General features: G+C 44.0%; 1 long non-coding RNA gene across 2 annotated transcripts in view; it reads left to right on the top strand.

The window, feature by feature from the left end:
* The first annotated feature begins 684 nt into the window (after positions 1-684).
* Positions 685-7275, top strand: part of LOC309519650 — a 33867-nt gene continuing 27276 nt past the window's right edge. For both annotated transcript variants that reach the window (XR_014213933.1, XR_014213934.1), the window contains exon 1: positions 685-828. This is a non-coding gene — a long non-coding RNA (uncharacterized lncRNA). The remainder of the gene's footprint in view (positions 829-7275) is intronic.

Here is a 7275-nt window from a genome sequence, read left to right as displayed (position 1 = left end):
ATGTGTGTGTAATGTGTAGGTTTCCCTCCATACCTTCTATGGACCATTGTTTCTAGCCACAACTACTGTGCTGGGTTACATACACACCATACATTTTAAGAGCCCTAATTAAACATTAGCCCTGCTCCTCAAATTAATTGAGCAGATCAGGACAGGAGAGCTTCTTCACACAGCTTTGGTATAAGACACTTTCTGCTCAGTAATTGAAAGCCAGACTCTCCATAGTTCTCATACAGTTCTGTACTTAAGGGCATATTTTCTCCCTCCCCTCCACCCCCCATACACACAAATTACAAATTGATCCTAATACCAAGGGGGGATAAGGAGGATTTAATCCTTTGCCCTTTCTGTGATCTCTCTCCAGATTGCTCATCTTCCTGTATCTACAAATTGTATTGTCCAGTTTGTCCCATAAAAATGAATGGGACCTTGCCCTGATCTGCATCTACGTTAAAAATACCCTGGTCTCCCCATACTAGGGTTCCAATCCAGATCGGTGCCCTCATGCTGGCAACATGTGGTGGTGGTGGGGAGTGAAGTAAATCCTACACTTGAGGACAAAACTGCAGGAGAAGCACTGAAGCCTAATGCTGATAGCTGGACTCTAGTGGGCAGAGCTTTTTTGCTGTACTCTAGAATTGGCCCCTCCCTTCAGGTTGTCAGTTAAAAAGAGGCTAACTGTCACTTGCCTCAAGATTTTCTGTTTCTCTCAGTCAGTATTTTTCTACTATTAAAGCTTTGTTTCATATATATACTTGAACTGTTTACTTCACTGGATGAAAAGACAAACTCTGCTGAAGAAGGAGAAAGTGGAATATCTTACACTGGGTGAGTAAGGATATATTTCCCTGACAGGAGGACTGATTTTTAGTTGCACACAACCTCCACAACAAAAACCTGAGTCGCATGTGATTTGGCCCTAACCCGCTGTTATTACAAGCCCATTTGGGCACCCCCCCCCATTCTGCTCACATGGGAATCGGTGTTATAAGCTCCACCTGGGCTTGCAACAGGGCGTAAATTTCTTTTCTGACCTGTGATCATCGCTTGGAGCGGCGTTTCCCTTCCACTGCAGTTCAGCTTCTGACACACACAAAAATACACTATTTGTCTTCCTGTCATCTGTAGTGGAGTTTTACACATTTCATTTCATTATAATTATGTTATTCCACCCCGTTCATTTCAGTGCAAAGGAAATGCAATGCAAATAGGTGAGGGAGTCATTATGCATCATTTGAGGACTGAAAGCAACTACTACTGATTGCATTCGCTGGATTGATTTCTGTTCGAGACATGGCATACATAAGCAAATACCTGCAATTTCCACTCCTGTTTCTGTTCTGATAAGAACTTTTCAGTATCCCTAGCTCCTCCCTCATACATTGCTACCTGCATTGCACTCCAACTCATGGAGAGCAAAGTCGGAAAGGAGGAGCCTGTTGCCGTACTCACATAGGTCCCTGCACATTTTCAAACCCTGCGAGATCAGGATTCTGGGGTTGCAGTGCTCATCTCGCTTTGTTGGCCGAGGGAGCCGGTTTACAGCTTCCAGGTCATGTGGCCAGCATGACAAAGCCGCTTCTGGTGAACCAGAGCAGCACACAGAAATGCCGTTTACCTTCCCACTGGAGTGGTACCTATTTATCTACTTGCAGTTTGACATGCTTTCGAACTGCTAGGTTGGCAGGAGCAGGGACCAAGCAATGGGACCTCACCCCGTTGTGGGGATTCGAACCGCCGACCTTCTGATTGGCAAGTCCTAGGCTGTGTGGTTTAACCCACAGCGCCACCCACATCCCTCTAAATTGCATAGGGGATAGTAATATAGGAGTGGGTGGCAGAGCTTAACATGCTTATCCCTGCTTGTTTGTTTCCGTGCAGGATTTAGACACAAGCAGAATGCCTAAATAGGACTACAGTCTTAAGAAATTATCAGTAGTGATGATGTTGTGATAAGATGGTAAAATGGTGACATTTCCAACCATTTCCCCACTTCCCTTTGAGCTCCCCAACCTCATCTTCAGAAGCACAGAGAGCCCGAAGGGTGAGAAGATGAAGCTTAATGAGACAAGTTTTAAAGGTTACTCAGTGTAATAAACCCACACATTTTACTATTGTAACTTTTGAGGCATTTAAAACTTCAGGGCCATCCCAAGATGAGCCGTGTTGGCGCCAGCCTGACCCGCCAATTGCCACTAAGTGTTTTGCCTCTGGCATTATCTGGTTTCTCACATGGTAATGAAAGGTGGTGGAGTTTTCTCCTGCCACGAGCCTTTCTGCAACTCACCCGCCAGCTTTGCAAGATGAGAAAAGGGTGCCAGAAATAATTATCCATCTAATGGCACTGAGAGATAAATATTCAAACTTCAGTGCAAGGATGACTTAAAGTGAGGATGACTGGTGGCTTTAAATGTTGGGAACTGTATGTGGGAAACCACTGGCTGAAGGTGGGTGGGATGCTGGCTTCAGAACTGTACCCACTGTGAAGCTTGCTGGTTCATTTTGTTTAGCTTGGATTCATTTCTAGTGCTGTGTCTGGCTTTTAAAGGGCCACTGTGACTTTTGGCTACAATCAATGGTGCCTGGTGCTCATCAGGACTGGTAGGGTGGGAGGCAAGGAGCTCAACAGCAGGTGGCGCCAGAGCCAATGTCAGGCAGAGTCAACTAATTCTAGCATTGTCCTCCCTGCTAAGTTCTACAAGGGCAACACTAAGACTAAGTTCACAAGCAGTGCCACCATACTTACAGCTAATCCAGGAGGAGACAGGGAACTGGGATCTGGTTGAGTGCAGACAGAGGTTGGTGGGGCAGTGCCCAGTTCACCCTAGTGGGCCAGCCTCCACTGGCTACAAAAAATGACTGGGTATGAGGCGAGTGGGACTTGGATTAGAGGACACAGCCCTGGTAGCACAGAGCTGTGCGTCAGTGGCAAAGGATGTCAACTGAACCTCCATCATGTAAGAGAACATTGACTTTCACTTCAAATAGACTCCTAGAACCTGCAACTAGAAATGGATAAATCTGACATTTTCAGTTTTTTTCAGCTTCTAATTTTTCCAATCTTAAATCCAGTTTGGCACATTTCTGCTTTGCAATTTTTAAAAAAGTTCTGATTTAAATTCATCTGCATTTTAGTGTGCATTTCTTCTGATATACAGTACACAAATTTTGTATGCAATTTCACTTAATATATGCATTTTTGCAAGTGTACATGTCATTTTTTGTTATCTATACTTATATGCAGTTTGCTTAATATAAGCATTATTGTACACATTATTCAGTTGAAAAACTGTACCACACAATTCAGAGAAGTGTGAATTTCTTTGTTTAGTCGTGTCCGACTCTTCGTGACCCCATGGACCAGAGCACGCCAGGCACTCCTGTCTTCCACTGCCTCCCGCAGTTTGGCCAGACTCATGTTTGTAGCTTCGAGAACACTGTCCAACCATCTCGTCCTCTGTCGTTCCCTTCTCCTTGTGCCCTCCATCTTTCCCAACATCAGGGTCTTTTCCAGGGAGTCTTCTCTTCTCATGAGGTGGCCAAAGTACTGGAGCCTCAGTTTCACAATCTGTCCTTCCAGTGAGCACTCAGGGCTGATTTCCTTCAGAATGGAGAGGTTTGATCTTCTTGCAGTCCATGGGATTCTCAAGAGTCTCCTCCAGCACCATAATTCAAAAGCATCAATTGTTCGGCGATCAGCCTTCTTGATGGTCCAGCTCTCACTTCCATACATCACTACTGGGAAAACCATGGTTTTAACTATACGGACCTTTGTTGAATTTCTAAGGATATGTGAATTTTGGTTTATGCATTGTTTGGGGAAAGGTGAATTGGGTAGGCTTAGGTCAAGTTATGAACCAAACTAAATTTATCCCAATTGATCGTTGCTTCCTAAAGGGATGGCAAAGCCAGATTTTTTAAAGGGGGTGGGACAGAGCGGTGTGGTGATTTCTGTGTTAGACTAGGACCTCTGAGACCAGGGTTCAGATCCCTGCTCAGCCATGAAACTCATTGGGTGACCTGGAGCCACTCAATGTCTCTCAACCTAACCTAACTCACAGGATTGTTGCAAGGATAAGATAGAACCATGTATGCCACCTCGGGTTCCTTGGAGGACATTTGGGATATAAATGTGATAAATAAAATAAAATGTTTAGAGTGTGCTACAGAGTTGTGAGACTGTAAGCTGTTACAAAGTTTTTTTATACTCCCTCTCGCCATTCTCAAACTGACACTGATAGGAATGCTGTATAACATTTGCGCCGAACTTTCCAACGCAGCTGTCAATCACATTAAAAAGTGATCCAGATATATTGATGTGGAAAGTATGCTGCAAGGGAAATAAATTTCAGATTCTGGAGATGTAACTGAACAATCCAGTTTTGTTTGTCTGTCTTTCCCCTCCTTTTGGCTTGATCAAATACTGGAATGACAAAGCTATGCTGCGGGATCAAATGAGGTCAACTGTAGCTTAGAAGTACGTGGTCTGGTAATGCCGAAGCCGACAAGGAAGTCTAGAACAGTGTGATGGGGTAGGGGGCCTTAGGGATGATAATAATAATTTCTCCACTCTATTCCTCTGTGGTTCCACTGGCTTGATCTTCTCCGAGTCCCATCCCTGCTGAGCCTGGAGAATTTCTGCAATTTGTTCTCAAATTGGCACCTGCGCAGTTTGACACCACTTTCAGTTCCTTTACAGTTCATTTGCATCTTCTTAAGAAAGCTTCCTCTTGATTATGAACGGGCACATGAGTTTACCAAAACACTGCAATGAAGCAACTGGGTTGGGATTGTACACAGAAGCTACTTGTAGGGTGGGAAGGAGCTAGTAATCTAGCTTCCCAGCAGGTGGGTTACTGTGGCTCACTGGGAGTGAGGGGTGAGGCAGTGAAGAGATCATGACGGTGCAGTTAACAACAACAACCATTTTTTCTCATGCCCAGGGCAACCCAGACCAACTTGTTGTTTAGTCGTTTAGTCGTGTCTGACTCTTCGTGACCCCATGGACCAGAGCACACCTGGCACTCCTGTCTTCCACTGCCTCCCGCAGTATGGTCAGACTTGGTATGATTTTCCAGGGTTCTGCAGAGGGACCCTGCATGAATATAGAATAGCCTCGCCCTCCAACTTGCAGAGGGGCAAGGGCAAAGCTAGCAAAATTATCCCCACAGGGCTGCCCCCATGTCGTCTTCCTTCATTTACGGAATGCCTCAAGAGGGCTCCCATTAAAATTCTTTCTAGGTCATAGCTTCAATGGATACTGGAATTCCAGATTCAGGGTTCTGCATATTCCTTAACTTGTTGGTTTTAAAGCAGAGAGTCTGGCCTACAGGTTTAGTAATGGCTTTCCATGTGATGTCAATGGCTTCTATTGGAAATGTATGCAGACCTTTTTATTTTTTACCTGAAGGCTTTGTAAGTGATTGACAGTTTCCCTGGAGACTGGAAACTTGTGGAGCTTATCATTGATCCCAGGCAGGACAATTAAGAGCAGAAGGCCTCCAAAATATGTCCACCTACACAGAAAGAAACCTTGCTTTGCATAGGTCTATCATTCATGGTAGGTAGGTAGGTAGATGATATAGATAGATAGATAGATAGATAGATAGATAGATAGATAGATAGATGATAGATAGATAGATAGATAGATAGATAGATAGATAGATGATAGATAGATAGATAGATAGATAGATAGATAGATGATAGATAGATAGATGATAGATAGATAGATGATATAACTGTTTTCAGTCAGAAATATGCCTTTCACTGCATTCAGCCCACTTTAACATGCTATCTATGCCTTGCATTAAGCTAAGAAGAACACTGCTAACTTTGAATCTAGCTGCATTATTTCAACACAAGCCTCACGCCTGTTGAGCAAGCAACTGTTGCAAAACTATTTGTGTTTAGATTTTTTTTTATAAAAAAATTGCAATTCGTGGAGGTGAAAAGAAAGTGGTTTTTTAAAATATTTTTTATTAACAATTTCAACACACAAACTCTCAAAACATATCATATTCATTATTTTTTCCCCTTTCCCCCTTTCAAACCCTCCTCCTCCCCCCCAGACTTCCCTCAGCTCCTCTCTCTGATTTCTCAGCACATATTGTTCTCTGCATGTTATAAAATTATACATATCCTGACGTTATCTCTCTATCATTTTATCAACCAATAAATTTGTGAAAAGAAAGTGTTCTTGAAACAAAGGGGAAAGGAATAGCACAAAGAATCTGAGGACAGGGGAATGGTTTCACCGGGTTCTCTCATATAAAAACAGGAGAGACTTTTTCACAATTGCAGGCGGGTGCTGCTGTGGGTTAAACCACAGAGCCTAGGACTTGCTGATCAGAAGGTCAGCGGTTCGAATCCCCGTGAGGGGGTGAGCTCCCGTTGCTCGGTCCCTGCTCCTGCCAACCTAGCAGTTTGAAAGCATGTCAAGTGCAAGTAGATGAATAGGTACTGCTCTGGAGGGAAGGTAAATGGCGTTTCCATGCGCTGCTCTGGTTCGCCAGAAGCGGCTTTGTCATGCTGGCCACATGACCGGAAAGCTGTACGTTGGCTCCCTCAGCCAATAAAGTGAGATGAGTGCCGCAACCCCAGAGTTGGTCACGACTGGACCTTTACCTTTAACCACAAGGGAAGTGTGGGGCTGGTCTCACCTAGCCCAGGATGGAACAAGCAGCTTTACGGTTCTAGGCAGTAGGTTCTTTTGAGGCAAGAGCTGGTCAGCAGGTCTCACCCAGCCCTAAATGGAGTGCACACTTCATAGAAGCCTAGAAACTTAGAACTGGAAGGGACCCAAGGGTCATCTAGCCCCAACCCCCCCCCCCACAATGCAGGAATCTCAGCTAAAGCATCCATGACAGATGGCTATCCAACCTCTGCTTAAACATCTCCAAGAATGGAGAGTCCACAACCTCTCAAAGGAGACTGTTCCACTGTCAAACAGCTCTTACTATCAGAAAGTTTTTCTGTAAGTCTAGTCGGAATTTCCTTTCCTGCAACCTGAAGTCCTACCTTCCAGAGCAGGAGAAACAAATTTGCTCCATCCACAACTGTTTGACTTAAAAAAAAAAAAGATTTCCTGTATAATAAAGGGATGGAAACACTGAAAAGGGGACTAATTCTTCTCAGTTGTGAAAAAAGATCACCCCCAAAATGAAAAGTTGTAAATCACCATATATGTAACATTACTCCTCAATGAAAATGACTTCCAGAACTTGTCAAAAATATTGAAACCTTAAAAAAAGCATTGGGGGTATTGGAGAATCACTG

Source organism: Podarcis vaucheri, assembly GCF_965113315.1.
Source record: "Podarcis vaucheri genome assembly, chromosome: 15".
NCBI lineage: Eukaryota > Metazoa > Chordata > Lepidosauria > Squamata > Lacertidae > Podarcis > Podarcis vaucheri.
Note: the sequence above shows the minus strand (reverse complement) of the source record. Positions and strands in the feature narration are given on the sequence as shown.